The 25775-nt window shown below is 29.2% G+C and overlaps 1 pseudogene; it reads right to left on the bottom strand.

Moving 5' to 3' along the window:
- Positions 1-21763, bottom strand: part of LOC139900573 (pyrophosphate--fructose 6-phosphate 1-phosphotransferase subunit beta-like) — a 43749-nt pseudogene extending 21986 nt beyond the window's left edge.
- Between the last annotated feature and the right edge of the window lie 4012 nt (positions 21764-25775).

Genomic DNA, 25775 nt, shown 5'->3' with positions numbered 1-25775 from the left:
AAAGTTGTGCTACTGTTCGCATCTAATGCCCACCGATACCTTCACCATATTTTTCTTCTTTTCTTTCTTTTCCTTCATTTCTACTATTCTCGTTGCTCCTAGTTGAGCTCCTTAAACCATCAATCTTAACTGCTACGGTTATGCTCCTGCTACTGGTTATCGAACGAGATGGAAAAGGTTAATGACGATGAACAGTGACAATGGAGGCCATCAACAAACTAAATTATTCATGTTACTATTACTAACTATTGCTTGCTCTATTATGTTAAACAACAAAGAAGATGGAGGATAACTAACGGAGAGATAATCACGATTGGTTATGGGGTAATTAAAATGATAATTTTGAGAATATGGTAACAGTTTCATACGGGTTATATAGTTAATTGTGGGTATTAAAAACAGAAAGATCAAAGTGGATGAGTGGTTATGGGAGGTGTTGAGTGAGCGGGTGGTCGCGGGTTCGAGTCCCGTTTTGGACATTTATTTTTACAAGCTAGTTTTAAGGTAGTTTTTCATTTTTAAATTCATTATTATTATTATTATTATTATTTTTATCATTATTATTAATATTATTATTATTATTAGTATTATTATTATTGTTATTATCATTAATATCAATATCAATATCAAAGTTAATATTACTACCGTTATTATTATTGAAATTATTATATAAAGTATTGTTATTATAATTACTAAGCATATTATTATATTTATCATCATTAGCATGTTATTATCAAAATTATCATTTTTATTAAGAATTAGTATTATTATTAAAAAGTACCATTATTATTATAATTATTGTTATCATAGTTATTATAATTCAACTAAGTATTATTATCATTATTAATATCATTATCCTTATTAACAATATTATTATTACTACTCTTATCGTTATTATTATATATATCATTATTATTAATATTAGTATTATCAAAGTTATTAACTTCACAAACAAATGATTTTCATATAAAAAGATAATTAATATATATAACTTAACTATATTAATATTTATATATATATATATATATATAAAATGGAGTTATTTAGTTAAATAATAAAATATCTAAGTTATTGATATAAAAATCATATCTAATATAATAATATATAAAAGCTTGTTCGATTACAAGTATATGTTTTAATATATATACGAATAATATAGGTTCGTGAATCCGAGGCCAACCCTGCATTCTGCAATATAGACTTATGTATTTTTACTACAAAATACAGTATGGTGAGTTCATTTGATTCCCTTTTACTCTTTACATTTTTGGGACTGAGAATACATGCGTTACTTTTACAACTGCTTTATTAAATGCTTTTGAAATACATTTTGAACTGCGAATACATGAAATGCTTTTATAAATGTTTGACGAGATAGACACAAGCAAAACATTCCTCGAATGAATTATGTGGATGTGATAATTGCCACCTTTGAATTATGTGGATGTGATAATTGCCACAATTGATATGAATATTTTTCCCCTGATTATTATTGCTTGATAACCTAAGAATTATGGAACATCACTAATTTTGAGAATTAGTGCACGCCTAATTGACGCGAATCCTAAAGGTAGCTACCGGGTTTAACACCCCCACCCAGAATGTTCACTAGATGGAAGGGCTAGTGGGCGTGGTGTTTAGTACTTCGAAGTTTATATGATTATTATACAGACGAGATGTTCTATTTTGGGGATATTATTATGCGCATTATATGTTAAGGTCGGTTACAAGCCAAGTTATGAAAGAAATGAAAAGTGAATGTTATGTATCGAGAGAATGATTTTATACACAGGTTATGTGTATGTTATTTTGTGCACGAGATATGTGTACGGTTACTAAGATTTATGAAAATGGTTTCGTACACGAGAAATGTGTATTGTATTTAAAAGATATCGCATGTACATTACAGGTGGGTATAGGATTAGGGCCCATTTGTACCATGCAGCATTTAAATCTTGTGGTCTATCAAAATGATGAATTTTATTGTTTTATGATAAACTTATGAACTCACCAACCTTTTGGTTGACACTTGAAAGCATGTTTATTCTCAGGTATGAAAGAAACCTTTCGCTGTTCATTTACTCATTTTAAAGACATTATTTGGAGTCGATCATCGCAATGGGACCAGATGTTGGTGACCTTGTCCAGATGGATTAGGACGGGGTATGACATGTGTTATCAGAGCGGCGGTCTTAGCGAACCAGGTCTTGCATTAGTGTGTCTAACTGATAGTCGTTAGGATGCATTAGTGAGTCTGGACTTCGACCATGTCTGCATGTCAAAAGTTTTGCTTATCATTTTTGTCGGAAATCATCTGCTTATCATCCTTAGGAAATTACCTGCTCATTATTCTTAGTCTAAACACGTTTTACTGCGTTGACTGCATGAATAGTCTACAGACAAAAATTCATATCTTAGCGTATCTGTTACTGTAGACCTTGCCTGATATCTCTCGTAAACCTCTTCGTAATTTAAGGGATCCTGGTACTATATATATCTATGCATACTATGCATTGAGAATACATCCAACTATCAATTACTGTCACTAAACTCTTCATAACAAAAATATTTTCTGTGATCGCGTAAGATGGCCTCTACGAATCGACCACGTTCCTCTGACTCCGAAGACAGCGTGACAGGAGCACACCAACCAATCAACTATCGTGATTACTGGATAAAATGGGGGTGGGTTCACGACATACTCACTCTATGGAGAAGGGAAGAAGGTACTCCATATCATGAACCGAATCTACCACCTAACCTTGGAGTACTCGACCCGCTCACCGGCGAACCTGTTCGCAACACCGTTTATACCCTTTTTGCCAGAATTTTTTGTCTTGAGACTACCATTAACGGAAATAGAGAAGATATCCGACCTCCACCTCACACTGATAACCAACCAGGGTTAGTAGAAGAAGTTAAAGAACTCCGAGCTCGATTGTTAACTTTAGAGAGCACGGTACACAATTTGCAAGCACCAGCAGTATCACCAACACCAGTAACATCACCAACCTCAGCACCAACATCACTAGTACCACCAACAACAACATTTGCATCACCAGCTTCGACATCTCATTCTGTACCTCGAGTATAATCATCGTTCTACATGACGTTCTACATCATTTATCTTCGTTCGACATGGCGATTATGTAATATCTAATGTTTTAGAGATTATATATTCTTATTCTAACGGTAAATCAAATGAGTCTAATATCATATTGACTCATTAAAATCCATGATTACATCTGAAGAAAATATATATGTAAGTATATTTTCATAAAGATTGTAATTAAAAATTCTTTCGTACAAACTGTTAATAATGAAAATATTATAACGGGTAGGTAATACCCGAGGAATATTTAGATTTCACATTAATAAGTTATACTGTACATTCTTCGAACTTGATTCAACAGTCATTTACTATCCTACTTACATCCACAAATATATGTATCCGTTCACCGCAGAATAACCATTTTTATTCAAATTCATATTTGGATTTTGATTTATCAGAATCCAACAAGTGGCATAATGAAGAAAACATTTGACAAAATAAAATTTGTTAGAAACAAACAAATTAACTAAGAGAAATTTTGTTAAGAATCCATGCTAACTGTTCCTAGCTAACTGTTCCTAGCTAACTGTTAATTCCGTATTACATTTTATTTATCGCAATTTATTTACTGCATTTTATTTATCGCAATTTTAATTCTCGCAATTTTATTTATCATCATTTAATTTCTGTTATTTATTTTACGCACTTTAAATATCGGGACACATATACAAGGTTTTGACATATCATGTCGACGCATCTATATATAATATTTGGAATAACCATAGACACTCTATATGCAGTAATGCTGGAGTTAGCTATACATGGTTAAGGTTGATTCTACAATAAAATATAAAGTTTGAGTTGTGATCGAGTCTGAGACATGTACACGGGTCACGATATGTATTAATTAATTCGAATATTATATAATAAACTATATATGAATTATTGGACTATTAACTGTGGACTATTGACTGTGGACTAATAACATTGGACAATTAAAATGAATTAAAATATTGATTATAACATATGAAACTAAACATTTCTTCAAGTTTGCCACTTGATTTCATTTTAAACCTCATTTGTATCTTGACGATTACAATCCGCGTTCAAACCTTTTGTGATTCTTGAAAACACCTCAATCGAGAGGATGAACTAACTGTACTTCATCTATGGAAGAAAAGATTGATGCATATAGTTATGCACATGAAAACACTCGGAACCGAATAAACGCTTAACACGTATCTGTGCTAGCTCTTTTGGCATTTATTACCAAAAACAACTTTTTAATTCCTTTTTCAAAGTAGCAAATTTGGTCACAGCGCCAACAAGTCAACTTGACTTTTCATATGGATTAGCCTTATTATAACCGTGATATATAAGTTACCCTTTTCGTCATCGTTGCCGGAGAACCATTTACATCCCACCACGTTAGCAGTAAACTTACCAGCAACTTCATAAACCTTTGACTTTCTGAGAAATCATTATATTCATTGAAACCCTGTCATATACTCATCCACACCTTATAATGAGAATTGCTACACTAATTACCGAGAATTAGCACTCAATATTTTGAAATCTCGCAGCATGTCTACATCAACAGTTATATGTATACATATAACCTTTATCTCTTGGAACTACAATCTTCAACTCTAAAAATTTGAAAAGCACCCAGTCTGCGAATTAATACTTTGAATTTTGAAAAGTTGATTGCAACAACAAAAACTGTAAACGACCTCAACAGCCAAAAGTTGGTGATAAAGAATTGTATGTTGGCAAAGCTCAGAAAAAGTTTGAAACTAAAAAAAAACTGATTGAGCAAACTATGAAGGAGTCTCTGAACAAATCACAAGGACTAAACTTGTACATTAACAATCCTGATGATTCTGTTTCTGATGAAATCTTTAGCAAATACCTTGCTTCTGACTCCAAACTCTTGCGGACAAATTTTCTTCACTATCCTTCGATATTAGAAATTCCAAGATATCATAGTATCTTTCATTATAAATATCTTCCATATTTCTAAAGATATTTTCATAATTATTCTTATCCGAAATCATTAATCTCTTCGTGCTATCAGTGTTACATCATATAGAAACTGTTAGTTTCTATATTCTGTAAACTTTCGAGCTTAAAATATGAATGTTATTGAAGTAATGTTGAGAACTGATGCATGAGTTAGTATAATATAATGACACTTGATCAACGTGATTATATTACAGTAAGTCATGCAGAGTTTCTAAATAGAACATGATGATTCACAGACTATAACGTCATCATGTGTCATGTTACACGAATCTTACATTCTACCTAATCTCTAAACATATCAAGAACATATCTCCTTGATAGTTCTATCTTTTTTCTTGAATTCTGATAATTTAACTAATCAAATCGTGCTATTACAATTCTTCTGCTTAGTATATTATGATCATTCAAAAATTTCATACATATGAATTCTGGACCATTAATCGCTTAACTTGGAGTCGGGAAGAGAAAACAAGAGCATGGAGCTTCGAAATATAAAGGAAAATATAAAGTCGATCACAAACACAGAAATCACAAACCGTGTATATCAATGTGTATAGCAATATAAAGACCCGGAAGAATGATAAAAACAATAATCCCTAGAGCATAGTAGAAGTAAATAGATTCCTTTGGTGGTAGTTGAAAAAGAAGAGCGATTGATACGATAATCAAGAAAATATCGAGGATCAGAACTGAATTAAGCATTTTTACAATCTTTTGGATATATGAACCGGGAAAGAAAGTATAGAAGTGGTGGGAAGTACTGGAAGAGAAGAAGTTCATTTATAGTGGAAATACCGGACCGAGCAATCGAGGCAAATCATCGCATTTAATTAAAAAAATCTTAATTTCCTTTTTCACTAAAAAATTAAATTTTATATAGATTTTAAAGATTATCTCTAAATTCCTTGAATCCCAGAAATCCACCGTGACTATGTCAAAAGTTAAATCTCTATCTCAAACTTTTGTGACAGCTTCACTCGTACGCTTCGCATAATTGAACCGTTTTATCTAAATTAATCAATGATGATAAAAACTTATTTATCAACTCATATTCGTCATGAAAACATTCTTATTGTTGTCCATGACCACCTTACTCAAATTTCGGGACGAAATTTTTTTAACGGGTAAGTACTGTGATGACCCGCAAATTTTCGACCAAATTTAAACTTAATCTTATATGATTTCGACACGATAAGCAAAGTCTATTTAATTGAATCTCAAAATTTTTGAACTATTTTTCATGAATTCGTTGACCTTCGACTGCTCTCGACGATTCACGAACCACTATTTGTAAATAGATACATATATATTTAAATATATGAATTTGAAATATAAATTGAAATATTGTATGACGTAATTGTTAGAACTAATAATGTAAAATAAAATAATATATAATAACTATTATTTAAAAGGTATCTTTATATGTAAATGAAGTATATTGAATATATATATATATATATATATATATATATATATATATATATATATATATATATATATATATATATATATATATATATATATATATATATATATATATATATATATATATATTTTCGAATTTATTTTGTAATCGACAGTAACGCTCAATTGTAATTCGATCAATATTAAACGAACTAAAAATGAATATATGTGATTTTAAAATAAACGGTGATCCGAAAATGAGTTCTATAAATTTTAGGCTTATTAAAAGTGTATTTTGGAACTATTGGTTAAGTTTTGACACTTTTTATATTTTACCCATAAATGAGAGGGACAGTTGATGTAATTTTTATTTATTAAATTAATGACTGAATTTTATACCATAATGACAAAAATAAATAAATATAGCTAATATAAAAATTTGGAATTTTTCTGAAGGACCTTTTATCCGCCACTGACTAACAACGGAGTACGATATAGCCATCCGACTGTCGGCACATATATACAAGAATTAAGGCTGCTACCCTATTCATTTTACTGTATATGCACGTTTGAAATTGTAATCTTTACTATATTACTTTCTTTCATATTGAAAACTTATATGTTACATATATATGCTCCTTAATACAGATATACATATAGACATATGGGAGGATAGAGCACACATCATCTTTCACCCTTGAACATCCGGAAACCATCATAACCATCTACGCCACCACCCATGACCACCGTAAACCACCATGAAACCCTCATCTATAAATATATACATATTCAAATCGATATATACATACACCATAACTGATACATGATACTCACACACCATCTCCTTTTCGATTGATCATCACCTCACATCCACTATCACCGGAACAACCTCCAACCACCATCCTCCACTCACCAAGTCAAAAACCCACCACCACGAACCCTTTTAATATGATACTTATATTCGTTTTCTTTCTAATTCTGATCGAAGAGATAACCAACACAACCATCATTAAACCAAAACCAACCGATACATGATAAAGCAAAAAGTTGTGCTACTGTTCGCATCTAATGCCCACCGACACCTTCACCATATTTTTCTTCTTTTCTTTCTTTTCCTTCATTTCTACTATTCTCGTTGCTCCTGGTTGAGCTCCTTAAACCATCAAGCTTAACTGCTACGATTATGCTCCTGCTACTGGTTATCGAACGAGATGGAAAATGTTAATGGTGATGAACAGTGACAATGGAGGACATCAACAAACTAAATTATTCTTGTTACTGTTACTAACTGTTGGTTGCTCTATTCTGTTAAACAACAAAGAAGAAGGAGGATAACTAACGGAGAGATAATCACAATTGGTTATGGGGTAATTAAGATGATAATTTTGAGAATATGGTAACAGTTTCATACGGGTTATATAGTTAATTGAGGGAATTAAAAACAAAAAGATCAAAGTGGATGAGTGGTTATGGGAGGTGTTGAGTGAGCGGGTGGTCGCGGGTTCGAGTCCCGTTTTGGACATTTATTTTTACAAGCTAGTTTTAAGGTAGTTTTTCATTTTTAAATTCATTATTATTATTATTATTATTATTATTATTTTTATCATTATTATTAATATTATTATTATCAGTATTATTATTATTGTTATTATCATTAATATCTATATCAAAGTTAATATTACTATCGTTATTATTATTGAAATTATTATATAAAGTATTGTTATTATAATTACTAAGCATATTGTTATATTTATCATCATTAACATGTTATTATCAAAAATTATCATTTTTATTAAGAATTAGTATTATTATTAAAAAGTACCATTATTATTATAATTATTGTTATCATAGTTATTATAATTCAACTAAGTATTATTATCATTATTAATATCATTATCCTTATTAACAATATTATTATTACTACTCTTATCATTATTATTATAAAATATCATTATTATTAATATTAGTATTATCAAAGTTATTAACTTCACAAACAAATGATTTTCTTATAAAAAGATATTAAATATATATAACTTAACTATATTAATATTTTTGTATATATAAAATGGAGTTATTTAGTTAAATAATAAAATATCTAAGTTATTGATATAAAAATCATATCTAATATAATAATATATAAAAGCTTGTTCGATTACGAGTATATGTTTTAATATATATGCGAATAATATAGGTTCGTAAATCCGAGGCCAACCCTGCATTCTGCAATATAGACCTATGTATTTTTACTACAAAATACAGTATGGTGAGTTCATTTGATCCCCTTTTACTCTTTACATTTTTGGTACTGAGAATACATGCGCTACTTTTACAACTGCTTTATTAAATACTTTTGAAATAAATTTTGAAATGTCAATACATGAAATGCTTTTATAAATGTTTGACGAGATAGACACAAGCAAAACATTCATCGAATGAATTATGTGGACGTGATAATTGCCACCATTGAATTATGTGAATGTGATAATTGCCACAATTGATATGAATATTTTTCCCCTGATTATTATTGCTTGGTAACCTAAGAATTAGGGAACATCACTAATTTTGAGAATTAGTGCACGCCTAATTGACGCGAATCCTAAAGGTAGCTATCGGGTTTAACACCCCCACCCAGAATGTTCACTAGACGGAAGGGCTAGTGGGCATGGTGTTTAGTACTTCGAAGTTTATATGATTATTATACAGACGAGATGTTCTATTTTGGGGATATTATTATGCGCATTATATGTTAAGGTCGGTTACCAAGCCAAGTTATGAAAGAAATGAAAAGTGAATGTTATGTATCGAGAGAATGATTTTATACACAGGTTATGTGTATGTTATTTTGTGCACGAGATATGTGTACGGTTACTAAGATTTATGAAAATGGTTTCGTACACGAGAAAGGTGTACTGTATTTAAAAGATATCGCATGTACATTACAGGTGGGTATAGGATTCGGGCCCATTTGTACCATGCAGCATTTAAATCTTGTGGTCTATCAAAATGATGAATTTTATTGTTTTATGATAAACTTATGAACTCACCAACCTTTTGGTTGACACTTGAAAGCATGTTTATTCTCAGGTATGAAAGAAACCTTTCGCTGTGCATTTGCTCATTTTAAAGACATTATTTGGAGTCGATCATCGCAATGGGACCAGATGTTGGTGACTTCATCCAGATGGATTAGGACGGGGTATGACAAATGTCGGTTACAAGGTGTTCACCATATGAATGATTTTTATCTCTATGTATGGGATGTATATTGAAATATGAAATCTTGTGGTCTATTATTACGATTTGATAAATATATAGGTTAAACCTATAACTCACCAACATTTTTGTTGACGTTCAAAGCATGTTTATTCTCAGGTGATTATTAAGAGCTTCCGATGTTGCATGCTAAAATATGGACAAGATTTGGTGTCAGCATGCTTGTATAATATTGTTTAAAACTGTATTCGAGATTTACTTTGTTGTAACATATTAATATTGTAAACCAATATGTGTTGGTAGTGTGTAAGTGTGATATTTTTAGATTATCATTTCTTGATAATCTAGGTGGTGTCCTTTTAACCTTGTCGATAAAATAAAGGTTATGGTTTGTTTTAAAAACGAATGCAGTCTTTGAAAAACGTCTCATATAGAGGTCAAAACCTCGCAAAGAGATCAATTAATATGAAACATTTATAATCAATATGAATGGGACATTTCATCTGAGACTTGTATACACTGGTCGTGGATTGATTCGAGATAATATATATTGATTTATTTCTGTACTACTAACTATGGACAACTAATTGTGGACTACTAACGTTGGACTATTAACTTAACAAACTTAAATTATTAAAACATAATAAAAAATGTTTTGAATATATTTCGATCATACTTTGATATATATATATATATATATATATATATATATATATATATATATATATATATATATATATTGATCATTTTGATCTGTTTAATGTTGTATAATTGGAACTTCGATATATGTATATATATATTTGTTATAGGTTCGTGAATCGACCCATGGCCACGTCTTATTTCCGACGATTTGAAAATCTGTGAAAGTGAGTTATAGTACCATTTTTACTATCTAATATTTTTGGGATGAGAATACATGCAGTTTTATAAATGTTTTACAAAATAGATACAAGTACTTTAAACTACATTCTATGTTGGATTATCGGAATCGTATATCGCCCTTTTTAGCTTGGTAACCTAAGAATTAGGGAACCGTACCCATAATTGACGCGAATCCTAAAGATAGATCTATGGGCCTAACAAACCCCATCCGAGGTACGGATGCTTTAGTACTTCGATTTTTATACAGACGAGAGGATTCTGTTATACAGACGAGAGGATTTTGTTTTGGGGATATTCTATATGCATCTTGTTAATGTCGGTTACCAGGTGTTCATCATATGAATGATTTTTATCTCTATGCAGTTTGCGAAATGCCTGATATGAGATGGATGTTTATGGAAAATGAAATCTTGTGGTCTATTATTATAATTTGATATATATAGATTAAACCTATAACTCACCAACATTTTTGTTGACGTTTAAAGCATGTTTATTCTCAGGTGATTAAAAAGAGCTTCCGCTGTTGCATGCTAATTAAAGACAAGAATTGGAGTCAGCATGCTTGTATGATATTGTTTAAAAACTGCATTCGAAAAATAAATTGTTGTAAAATATTATTGTAAACTATTATGAAATGGTCGTGTGTAAAAGCTGAATTTTAGATTATCATTACTTGATAATCTATGTTATGTCTATTAAACCTTTATCGATAGAATAAAGTTTTTGGTTTGTTTAAAAAAAACGAATGCAGTCTTTGAAAAACGTCTCATATAGAGGTCAAAATCTCGCAACGAAATCAATTAATATGAAACGTTTATAATCAATATGAACGGGACATTTCACCTAATGCTCGAGACTACTATGCAAAAGTTTAACAAAAGTCAACTTGACTCAAAAATGATTTCCAAAATTTATACCTGATTATTATATAGTTTAAATATAGTCATTTTATATTTTTAAATATTTTTAACGAATTTATTAGAGTAAATAATATAATTCATTTATTAATACATAAAGTTTTATATTAAAATTTATATAATAAAATATACTTTTATATATCTTAAGTAATAGAATTTATAAAGTTCATTTAATATCATAAAAATAATATGATAGGTATTATTAATGTAACTGTATTACACGTAGTAAAATATCTTAGTATCACATATTTATGTGATAAAATAATATCGATAATAACAATAATAAGTAAAAGTTGTATTATTTTATAATAATAATTATTATTATTCTACTAATAATAACAATATTTATTTTCACTAAAAATGACATTTTAATAAAATGATAATTTTTATTAAAAAGATAATAATAATGATATTTTATATTACAATGATATTCCTATAAATAATAATTTTTGTAAAAATGATAATTTGTATATTAATAATACTTTTAATAATAATATGATAAAAATAATGAAAACGATATTTTTATCTAAATCAATACCTTTCAATATTTTAATTTCATCATGATACATATATTCATTATTTCCTAATCAATTTGTTAATAGTTGTTAGTCGTTTTTTATATCGCGTTCATAATGATGATAACAAGATTGAAGGTACGCGCTACGCGGCTATGAATTATTGATTGCTATTGTTTAAAGATAACGATTGTGAAAGTATATAGAATCAACTCTAATTTAAATAACAGTGAACATGAAACCAATTGATTATTTCAAGACTAAATATTAAAAGTTAAAATTTGGAAACTGAAAACAATTTCAACAACTATCACATTTTATTAACAGTCAAATACTCAAATCTCCTCTTCATAAAACACTATGCACTTTGAGAAAAATTTATTTTAGTTTAGTCGATAAATGGGTCTATATTACCACATTCACATGAACCATGTCATTTAACTTATGAATTCAACAACTGAAGATCATATGAAAAACTTTATAAGCGAAAAGAAAGGTCGCAATAGATTAGAACATCAAAATGGTTTCTTACAAATGTTAACTTCTACGAATGCATACATCAATCAGATAGAATATATCAGGAGCAGCCAAATATGTAACCAAAACATAGCATGATTCGTTTCCTGATCACGACCCAAAAACAGAAACCATAATTTACAAATCGCACTCGCTGTCATCATCAAAAAAGTTGATCCCGCTGACCAACTAACAAAACTAACCAAAAAGGATCAACGATCTAACTACCCTGCAGATAAATCGGCCTATAGCAACCAAAACACTCTTACGGAATTAACAAAGTTTAGACTAGTAAATAAAAGACGCTAAAAAAAGTACTTACATGTTCGTTGTCTGTTTCGATCTCGTTCTTACAAAATCCCAACTACGTTCCTGTATCATTGAAAGTCATTTACACTTATTATCCCAAGACATTAATAAAATATTATAACATTACAGAGTAACATTAATACAACAACAATAAAGGAACCTAATTAATATAAGATGCATTTTATATTTACTCATAAGAGCTGCAGCACCATAACCCAAAGCATAGCAGTAGTTTGAGTTAAAATTTGAAGGCAACCCACATCTACCTTCATAACTGCATAAAAAAGTAAACAATTATAATAAATTATTATTTTTTTTGAAAAGCAAATAAAGAATATTACTTACCCAAAAAAGTGTGGCTACCCTTTGAAATCCTTGTTATATGTACCCGCCTTTTTCCTACTTTCTAGTTCAGCTTCCACCATTTGAATGAGCATCTTTTCAGTTTCTTTTTTTGCAACCTGTACAAGTACAGTTCAAAACAGGTAAAAAGTGAATCAGGCATGATTATCAAATAACCAAACTATTCAGCAACATTCAAGCACAATACTACCTGCATTTCCATGAGGATCTCTTTCAAGAAGCAGTTGTTCCTGAATTGCTTTCGGTAGTATCTCGAAGAGCTCGTGAGATTGGCTTCTAAGTTTCTTTTTCCACGCACCTTCTTGATCAACAACATCATGAGCCAAAAATTCATTGAGCTCAGCAATAAGTTGTTGCACCTGCAGATCATAATGCAAAATAACACCAGTAAGTGATAAATGACAGTCAATATTCGATTAGTTCCACATGTTATCTCAAGTTTTTAAATTTAAATACCTCTGGAATGAAATCAATCAGGCCTTCTGGAATGAGGATAATAACATAATTATAACCAGTGTTTGCACGGTTGCAAATTATATTTGTTATATAATCTGTAACACTTTTCAGTGTCTGCTTTTGTTCAGCAACCTGCAACAAAAGAGATCAAACATGCAAATAACATATACATAAACGTAATTAAGCCATCTGTCACATGATGTAAGCCAAAACAAAAAATAGCATATCTCTTCTCCAATGATTGTTATGTTTGGATGAGTCTGCAAAGAACATTCTAGAGTAATATGTGATCCAGCACGGCCCATTAACCTTACAACTGCAGATATTAAGAGAATGCAAGTGTAATTTATAGTTTGAAACAGGATAACACATGAGCAAGCAACAACAATGTATCAAAGCTTTAGTAAACTGAAAAATGCAACAAAAAATATAATATCAGCATACATACAGAGATAATGTTACCAAGTATGCCACCATAACGATAAGCATAAGCAGTAAGTTGTTCGTCATGATATTCACAAGTCACTCATGATTCTATCTAATCGATGATTCTTCAAAAGTAGTTTCATTAATATCATCAATCAACAAATGATTTCAATTTTTGATAACTCATGTGCCAACTTTTTTATAGCTCATATCTCTTAGAATGCCTAACTGCTTTAAAGTTATACCAACAATTTGGGGTTATAGGAGCCCATAACCAACAGAATACGAACATTCGTAATCATGACAAAAATCAAACCCAAAAACTCAGCGACAAAGGTTAAACAGCAAAAGAGGATTAAAAACACTTACTAAACGTCGGAGACGATGAACCCCAAGAATCGTTCAAGGATTTCCATCAACAGAGTCGATGGTGATGGTATTAAAAGAAAAAAAAAACAGAAAATAAACCCTAACCTATTACCATCATCAATGGCTGCAAATTAAACCCTAACCTTTTGTGACAACCCGAAAATTTCCAACCAAATTTAAACTTTATCTTTATATTATTTCGACACGATAAGCAAAGTTTGTTAAGTTAAATCTCAAGAATTTTAAATTGTGTTCATACATTCCTTATAACCTCGACCAAATTCCGACAATTCACGAACCATTATATATAAATAAATATGTATATATATGTATATATATATTATAACTTGAGAATATTAATAAAGTATTAAACGTATAATACTTTACATGAACGTATTTGTTTCAATATGTTTATCGATGGAATTAGAAGATAATATCAAATAATTGATTTATCAGATACATTATGATATGATTACGGGTCTATGTTATGAGGTCCACTGTGATTTAAGAAATCTATTCTTTTTGACAACATTCGGAAAATAGTAAAGTGATTTATAAGTAAGAACGTGAAGTGTAAATAACTTAGATGTTGGATATCGACAAGTTAAGTAACTCGACATTTTTCATTAAGATGATTTCATACGTTTATTTAACCTTTGAACTTTATCTCATGCTTCACCAACAAACTGTAATTTAAAAACTTGAAACCTATTATGAATATATATGATTATACTTTTCTAAAACATTTTATGATATAACGATTTCCATTATTTAACCTTTAAACAAAATAATTCTTAAAAATATATTTGGTTTTGGAAAACAAAATTATTATATTTATTTGATTTAGTTTCAAACGTACAAAAACGTTTTCAGTTTAAAAAGAACATTATTATTAAAACGTATATAACTTTTATAAATATCTAGAACCACTTTTGACAACTCATTACGTAACCAGTATGATAAAGATAACGATATTTATATTTTATTTTATTAAATATATATAACGATTTAAATTAATATTATATATATTTATACGCGTATTATACGTACATAGTTTTATACTTTTACTATACTTAAACTTTACCTTTACTTTATTTTTACTTTACTTTAACTTTAATAATTCACTTTAATAATTCACTTTAATAATTCATACTTTAATAATTCACTTTAATAATTCATACTTTAATAATTCACTTTAATAATTCATACTTTAATAATTCACTTTAATAATTCATACTTTAATAATTCACTTTAATAATTCAAAAATCTATTATAAATAGAATTCAATAGGTTTCATTATTTCATAGAAACTTGAAAATATTTTTCTCTAAACTCTCTCAATCGATTTACATATATATATTTACTCCGTATTATTTCAAGATATTATTAGTATACATAAAATATTACGTCAGAGTGCTGTCCGAGTGATTTCGAAATTGTTTTTTAAATGGGATTGGATTAAGGAAATTATGGGTTATAGCTATGGAGGTGATTGGGTATGGTTCATGGGTATGCTCGTGAGGTCAATATAGTGTTTATCATCTCCGTTGCGTCTACGTACCTTTCCTGCAATATTGAATCTCAATATTGATACGTGAGTACTCATAATTTAACTTTTACATACTAATAGTGTATCCCTGACTAGTGCTCAAGTATATAGGATTATGCGTGTTTGTACTTTTGATATTGCCTTTAGTTAGGTTATGTTGAATCCTGAATTAGTTATATATGCGACTGAGATAAGGTATAAGATATGCATGTCGTTAGAAAGCTAGCGAAAAATTAAGAACTTTTCATTTAGATATCGAATGATTTCGATGAACGGATTTGAAGTTATAGTCCATCGAATTTTTGTATTATTATTAAAAATGATTATTATTATCGTCGTTATTATTATCGTTTTAGTTTTATCTTATTATTATTATTATCTTTATCAATAAAAGGATTTATCATTAAAAAAAATTGTTATTTTTTTTATTATTACTATCGTTATTATCGTTAAAGTTATAATTAGTATTATTATTATTATTATCCAATTATTATTATTATTATTATTATTATTATTATTGGTATTATTATTATTAATATCATTATTAATATATATATCATTATTTAAAAATAGTTATTGTTATTATTAATATTATTATTACTATATTATCATTAAGATAATTATTAGTATTATCGTTAATAATGTTATAGTAACTATCATTATTAATATTAGTGTAATTAAAACAAATATTTGTAACACCTAATTATTTTGATTACTATTATTATCATTATTACGAACACGATATAAAAGACGATTAAAAGCAATTAAACGAAACGATTAGGAAATAATGGGTAAGAGTATCATGATGAAATTAAAATATTATAAGATATTGATTTAGATAAAATTATCGTTCTTATTATTTTTATCATTACTATTATTATTAAAATTATCGTTAGTATTAAAACTATCATTTTAAGAAAAATTATCATTTTAATAAGAATGTCATTGTTACTATAAAATATCATTATTATTATTATTATTATTTTAAATAGAATTATTATTTTAAAGATAATATTAAAAATTATCGTAAATATTAAAGTTATCATAATTAGAATTATCGTTTTATCATAATGTCATCTTAGTAATAATAAATATTGATATTTTTATAATAATTATTATTATTACAAAAATAATACAACTTTTACTTACTATCATTATAGATATTATTTTATCAAATAAATATTTGATACAAACATATTTTACTACGTGTAATAACTTACTTTAATAATACCTATCATATTATCTTTATAATATTAAATGAACCCTATAAATTTTATTACTTAATATATATAAAAGTATATTTTATTATATAAATATAATATAAAATTTTATTTATTAATAAATAAATTATATTATTTACTCTAATAAATCTTTTAAAAATATTTAAAAATATAAAACGACGATATTTAAACTATATATTAATCATGTATAGATTTTTGGAAATTATTTAGAGTCAAATTTACTTTTGTTGACTTTTGCATATTAGTCTCGAGCATTAGGATTGTGGTACACTATGACTTGACCTAATTTGTTAGACAAATATTGACCAACACATAAATATATATAATTAATTTAGGTTCGTGAATCCGAGGCCAACCTTGCACTTGTTCAATGACGTTATATGTATTTTTACTACGAAATACAGTATGGTGAGTTTCATTTGCCTTTTTACCCTTTATATTTTTGGGACTGAGAATACATGCACTTTTATAAATGTTTGATGAAATAGACACAAGTAATTGAAACTACATTCTATGGTTGAATTATCGAAATCGAATATGCCCCCTTTTTATTAAGTCTGGTAATCTAAGAATTAGGGAACAGACACCCTAATTGACGCGAATCCTAAAGATAGATCTATTGGGCCTAACAAACCCCATCCAAAGTACCGGATGCTTTAGTACTTCGAAATTTATATCATGTTCGAAGGAGGATCCCGGAATGATAGGGGATATTCTTATATGTATCTAGTTAATGTCGGTTACCAGGTGTTCACCATATGAATGATTATTTTTTGTCTCTATGCATGGGACGTATATTTATGAGAACTGGAAATGAAATTCTTGTGGTCTATTAAAATGATGGAAATAAATGATTATGATAAACTAATGAACTCACCAACCTTTTGGTTGACACTTTAAAGCATGTTTATTCTCAGGTGTTAAAGAAATCTTCCGCTGTGCATTTGCTCATTTTAAAGATATTACTTGGAGTCTTTCATAGCATATTTCGAAGAACGTTGCATTCGAGTCATTGAGTTCATCAAAGATTATTATTAAATCAATTTATAGTTGCATAGTGGATATTATGAAATGGTATGCATGCCTGTCAATTTTTGATGTAAAGAAAGATTGTCTTTTAAAAACGAATGCAATGTTTGTAAAATGTATCATATAGAGGTCAAATACCTCGCAATGTAATCAACTATTGTGAATCGTTTATAATGTATATGAACGGGTCCTTTCACCTTTGACCATCATCGGTCGCTTCAACGGATCGTTTGTCGATTACATCGTAGGTAACACTATTTTCCGACAACGATTACGAAATCGAATCAAAAGAACTGGTAATCGAAAGAAATAGGGAAACACTGATAAGTGAGTAACCAAAAAGTATGAACAATCAAAAACATATCAGTGTGAACAACGCACCGTTGTATAAGAAAAATTACTCAAATCAATACTTACATAAAGTAAACGGCCATTGAATGCCTTGAAACCTTATTGTTTTTTTCCACCGATTAATGAACATTTACAAAGTTTTAAAATTATCACATATGTACAATAATAACCTATATGATGTGTATATTTAGCATCAACAATCAACAATATATATTATCTATAAAAAATTACAAAACAAAAATAAAAACAAAAAAATTGTAGAAACCATACCTTGATGAGAGCTTTGAAGCAATTGAATCGTACCACTTGCTAGCAGATGGATACAGATCTGCACGAGGTTTCTTTGACACAGCTGCGCATACCTTCATAGCATCTTTCGTGATTTGATTCCTATAACATTAAAGGATAGAAATGAAAAAAAAATTTACATTAAACCCCAGCTTAAAGCATTCTAGATTAATACAGAGTAATTAATGGTAATCACCTAAACATGATTACATGAACACACCAACCAAAAATTTGGACGTAATAGAGATCACGAATCTAAGACCTGTAACAATATATCACAGTATTTATTTCTATGATGTAACAAATTGGGCAAAAAAACAATAGAAAAAAGGTCACCCTGAAACACAAAATACGTCCCAAAAGGCGCAGATATTAGGTAACAACCTGCAAGAAATTGCATAAAGTGAAAAAATTAGGAGAAATAATAAACAAACACAAATGAATCAAACGGTTGGTAACTGTCCCCATATCTATTAACAACAAAGCATTCAATCTCTCAATGACATAATAGCAAGTCTGCAACAACACCACAAAGGCACGTAAACCAGTTTTCCGATTAATTAAAACAACTAAGAATGACAACTCAAGGTCGTATTGTAAAATACAACAACTACCAACTATATTTGAGGGCTTTTTATCGAACTCGGCAGTTATCAAACACCCTAATAACCCATCACTAATTATCATTTATTAACATAAATTGAAAGAAGTACACTACAATAATTCATAGTTGATTACTAAAAGGTAAAACAAATAATTCATTTATTTACTACTTACCTATTAGTTATAGAAATAACAATTCACGTTATTACCTTCAAATCCCTGCATCACCATCAATGTAGCAAATTGATGATCGACAGGAACATTGTTGAGATACCCATGATCATAAAGATTCAAACTCTTATCATTATCACTGATAAACACTGAACATCAAAAACTTCATTATCTGATATGAAACAAATCAAAGGACTAAGAAGAAAAACTATTTGTTAGTATAAGAGATTAATTCACCCCATCAAAACAAATTTATGATTTTAGAATATCAACTACACAAATACACCTAAAAATAATCAATCAAGAAATACTGATATTAAAATTATCGATAAACATAAATCAAGTCAGTGAGGGTTAACTCAATTGATACGTAAACCAACAACTATGATTCGTTCTATCAACTTCAACCCAACAGCCTATTAAATTAACTATGTGATGATAACAACAGTTAAAACTTCTTACCAAATTTAGCAGACTACTGCATATCAAAAGCGTCCAAACACTTTCTAATTAATTTGGAAATTGAACAACAAATTAGTCAAAACATATCTTAAATGTTGTGAAATGAAACAACTATTCGAAACTTATATCATAAATACTATCGTTACCACCGGAAGATCGTTTATAAGGAAAAAAACCGAATTGATGTCATAGATGGCTTTTTACATAGCCTATACGATCAACGAAAACCTAAATACGAATAGATATTAAAATATAAATTACCTGCAAAGTTCAATTATGGTATGCGAATTCTTGTGCTATTACCGTATGTGAATTTGATGTAGGTGAAGGAAAAATTCATCCTCGAATTTGATGGTTGTCGTGTATTTTTTATAGAGGAAATTAGGTTTTTTCCTTCTTGTTTGATCGTGAATGGAAGAGTAGGTATGGCTGTCATCATGAATGGAATGAAGAATAGAAGGGTATGGGTTGAAGAAGATGAGAGGTATGGAGATGCCTGACATCGTAACGTGAAACACAAAAATAAAAAAAAAATTACTCCAACAGCGTGAACAGTAATTTCATGTGGGGGGAACTGCCACGCGGACTAATCAGATTGCAACGTTTACTTTCCCTAATAGAAGATGGGTAATAATAGTAATCATAATAATTAGATGTTACTAATATTATCTTTAATTACAATAATACTACTAATAATAATAAATATTATGATAATACTAATGATAATGCTAATAACTATTTTTAATGATAATGATAATAATAATAATAATTATTATAACCTTAACAATAATAACGATAGTAATATTAATAAAAAATAACAATTTTTAATTCCTTTTATTAATAACGATGATGATAATAATAATAATACTAATAATAATTAGGCAATTACAACGACGATAATAACGACGATAATAATAATCATTTTTAATAATAATACAAAAATTCAATTTATTATAACTTCTAATCCGTTCATCGAAACCATTCGATATCTAAATGAAAAGTTCTTAATTTTTCGCTAGCTTTCCAACGACATGCATATCTTATATCTTATCCTAGTGGCATATATATTAAATTCAGGATTCAACATAACCTATCTAACGACAATATAAAACGTACAAGCATGCATAATCATATATACTCGAGCACTAGTCAGGGATACACTAATAATATATAAAAGTTAAGTTATGAGTGCTCACGTATCAATATTGAGATTCAATATTGCAGGAAAGGTACGTAGATGCAATAGAGATGATAAACACTAGATTGACCTCATGAGCATACCCTCGAACATTACCCATAATTTCCATAGCTATAACTCATAATTTCCTTAGCCCTATCCTACTCGAAAACCAGTTTTAAATAATATTAATACTAATAATAATAATAATAATAATATTAATCTTAATAACAATAATAATAATAATAATAATAATAACAATATAAATAATAAAAATATTGAGAGCAGAGGGAGTAATATATATCGGATGTATATGTGTGTGCACAAATGAAATGAATTCGTTCAATTTAAGGACTTAGCCACACATACCTTGCCATGCGATCGCATGGTTGTTGTGTGGAGAGCCCATGTGACTGCATGGAGCTCGATTCCAGCTGGTATCCATCATTTAATCTTGCTGACACTCGATTAATAATAAATATAATTTAATAATAAATATTTATATAATTAATTATATATTATATAATATTTACATATATAGTAGACTTGTAATTTTTGTTCCAAAGTCTCGTATGTTGGCACTCGACTAATGTCTCAGTTTCGGTTTCTCGAATACACGTTCGTACATTTAGAAAACTAACACTTCACGTTACGCGATGAGTACCTTTAACAATAATAAGATTTAAACATCGATGAATCATAATATAAGAAATGTAACTTATAGATTTGAGGGTTGTGATCATTTGCTTCTATAAATCAGTGGCTCGTTGTATATCAAAATATATTATTTTAAATTAATCGTTTTACGACTAAATAATATTATAGTTTATCACTTTGTAAAATGTATAAATATATTCATTTGAGATATAAATTTATATATATTAGAAATATCTACATAATATTTAGTTTTTCAAAACTAACTATATTTCAAAATTGGTTTAGAAAATATTATAACACGTAACATTTATACTTTAAACTCGTTTTAATAATAGAAGTTATTATATCAAATAATATTCTTAATATTATTAAGACTAAATAATTAAGTTGCCAAGGGACACGAGTTAATCACTGAAAAGCATGCTTTTGAAATTTAAATAAGAATATCCACTAACCTTTTGACTACTCTCGTTAATGGACATATTGTCCTTTCTTGAAAATCACTTTATCATTATTTTTTGAATATCGTTAAAATGGAAAGGTTTCCTAAATTAAAGTGGACCTCTCAATAGGGACTCGTAATCATCATTCAATGTATCTGATAATTTAATCATTTGATATTATCTTCTAGTTTCACTGATAAATATATTTTGAAACAAATACGTTCATATAAAGTATTATACGTTTAATACTTTGTTAATATTCTCAAGTTATAATATATACATATATATAAATATTCACATTCAAAAATGGTTCGTGAATCGTCGGGATTTGGTAGAGGTCAAATGAATGTATATACGAAAACAGTTCAAAATTTTGAGATTCAATTAAATAGACTTTGCTTATCATGTCGAAACCATATAAAGAATAAGTTTAAATTTGGTCAAAAATTTCCGGGTCATCACAAAACTGACAGAAGGACTCGAATTGCTAAATTTTACAATTTAAAGGACTCGAAAATCTAAAAAAAAAAAAAACTTGAGGTACTCGGATTTCAATGTGTATAAATGAAGGACCAACGGAGCAAAAAAATCAATTTCAACTATCACTAATACATACATGCAAATGGGTCATCAACCCATGACCCAGATCCAAGATCTACCCATGACTCAAATTTCAAAACGGATCTGATCCGACCCAGCTCCATATGATGTTAATATACATATGATGTTCTAACACAGTTTTGAAGTCAAAGTATAGCTTTGAAAGATGTAGGAATCTAAGAGTGATGATACTGGTTATATCTTGAATTGAATTCTGCGATTTCAAAATCAGAATATGTAATTGAATTTGAATGAGTATGGTTTTTTTGATTTCTATGAATGTATATTGGAGTGATTATAGCTAGTGATTGATGAATCAGATTCGAAGATTGAAACATATTAATTGTGAATTTATCTATCTCTCAGGCATTACCTACCCGTTAAAAAAGAAATTTTCACAAGTAATATTTTGTACAAAAGAATTTTATTACAGTCTTTATGAAAATATATATGTGTATATTTTCTTTAGATGTAACATAGATTTAATGAGTTAATATTAAATTAAACTCATTAGATTTACGGTTGAAATTAGAATTGAATAGCCCATAAAACTTTAGAAATTTCATAAGTATTTCTTCAATGATATTGAAATTATAAATCAATACTTTGTTATTTGTTGATGCATGATGTTGGTTTTCGTGAAATTCTTGTGAATTTCGCAAGGTACGAATGATGTTATTTGAAAAGTTTCGAGTACATCGATGATGAAAGTGTAAAATCAAATATATATTTAAATAATACACTTGTTTTATTATGAATTGAAATTTATTGAATTGAGACAGAGATTATAGTTAACAATGGTTATGTTGCGAACGAAGGACGTACATTATTGCATATTAGTAATATGAATTAACCGAGTAGTTAAGATTCACACATAATAGCTTAGTACAAAAAGATTTATTATGGTTTAAAAATTTATATATATAAGATATACATATAAATCCTTCAGTGGAAATGAGTTAATACTTTATAACTCGTTGAGATGACATACTTGTTGTTGATTTATAATGATATCCACGGTGAGTCTTGAACTGGCGGGGCTTGTGATGTTAGAGGTGCTGCTGATTTCTGACGATGTTGACGGTACTGTTGATGTTGATGATGATGGTACTGGTTATGCTAGTGGTGCTGCTGCTGGTGTTTGTAACCTTTGCACCATATTCTCCAAAGCCACTACCCGAGCACGAAGCTCGTTGACTTCTTCTATTACACCGGGGTGATTATCGGTTCGAACGAGCGGATAAATAAAATCTAGAATTTGATGTAGTAAATAATCGTGACGAGATACTCTGGAAATGAGAGAGAAAATGGTGTTACGGACAGGTTCGCTGGTAAGTGCTTCAGGTTCTTCACCAAGAGGGTAATGTGGTGGATGGAAGAGATCACCTTCTTCTGGTCTCCAATGATTGAGGTGGCTACGAACCCATCCCTAATTCATCCAGAATAGATGATGGCTGATTGGTTGATCCATTCTAGTCACACTGCTTTCGGAGCTTGAGTGGGATTCCATTTCGAAATCCGAGGGACTTGAACTAATGACGAATTCCATTTCGTACGGTTGAATAAAGAAACTTTCGTTATGAAATGATTTTCCAGCTATCGGGTGGTATTCTAATTACATAGAATATCTATATATATAGAGTAAAAGATTTCGTAGATTACGGATAAATTTACGGAATATGTCAGGCAAAGTTTACAGTAACAGATATACTAAGATATGAATTAGCAGATATGCTAAGATATGAATTTTGTCTACATACTATTCTTGCAATCAATGCTTTAAGATGTATCTGGACTAAAAATGATAAGCAGGCAATTTTCCGACAAAAATGATAAGCAAAACTTTTGACATGCAGACACGGTCGAAGTCCAAACTCACTAATACATCCTAACGACTATCAGTTAGACACACTAATGTAGACCTGGTTCGCTAAGACCACCACTCTGATACCACATGTAATGACCCGTCCTAATCTAAAAGGATGAATACAATAACATATGATTACATTGCGAGGTATTTGACCTCTAAATGATACATTTTACAAATATTGCATTCGTTTTCAATAGACAACATTTCATTACATCGAAAGTTAACAGGCATGAATACCATTTCATAATATCCAACCTATAAATGACCTAATCTGTCATAATAATCTTTATTGTACTCAACGACTTGAATGCAATGTCTTTTGAAATATATCATGAATGACTCCAAGTAATATCTCTAAAATGAGCAATTGCACAGCGGAATATTTCCTTAATACCCGAGAATAAACATGCTTTAAAGTATCAACCAAAAGGTTGGTGAGTTCATTAGTTTATCATAACCATTCATTTCCATCATTTAAATAGACCACAAGATTTCATATATTGACACGCGTAACTCGCGAATTAAAATTCATTCATATGGTGAACACCTGGTAACCGACCTTAACAGGATGCATATAGAATATCCCCATCATTCTGGGACTCTCATCGGACATAATAAATCGAAGTACTAAAGCATCCGAAACTCAGATGAGGCTTGTTGGGCTAAATAGATCTATCTTTAGGATTCGCATCAATTGGTGGCAATTATCATAAACACCAATTCTTAGGCTACCAAGCTAAAAAGGGGCATATTCGGTTTGATAATCCAACCATAGAATGTAGTTTTGATCACTTGTGTCTATTTCGTAAAGCATTTATAAAAGCAACGCATGTATTCTCAGTCTCAAAAATATATATTGCAAAAGCATTTAAAAAGGGAGCAAATGA

Source organism: Rutidosis leptorrhynchoides, chromosome 1, assembly GCF_046630445.1.
Source record: "Rutidosis leptorrhynchoides isolate AG116_Rl617_1_P2 chromosome 1, CSIRO_AGI_Rlap_v1, whole genome shotgun sequence".
In the NCBI taxonomy this organism is placed as follows: Eukaryota; Viridiplantae; Streptophyta; class Magnoliopsida; order Asterales; family Asteraceae; genus Rutidosis; species Rutidosis leptorrhynchoides.
The sequence above is the reverse complement of the archived record's forward strand: the minus strand, read 5'-3'. Positions and strand labels throughout refer to the sequence as shown.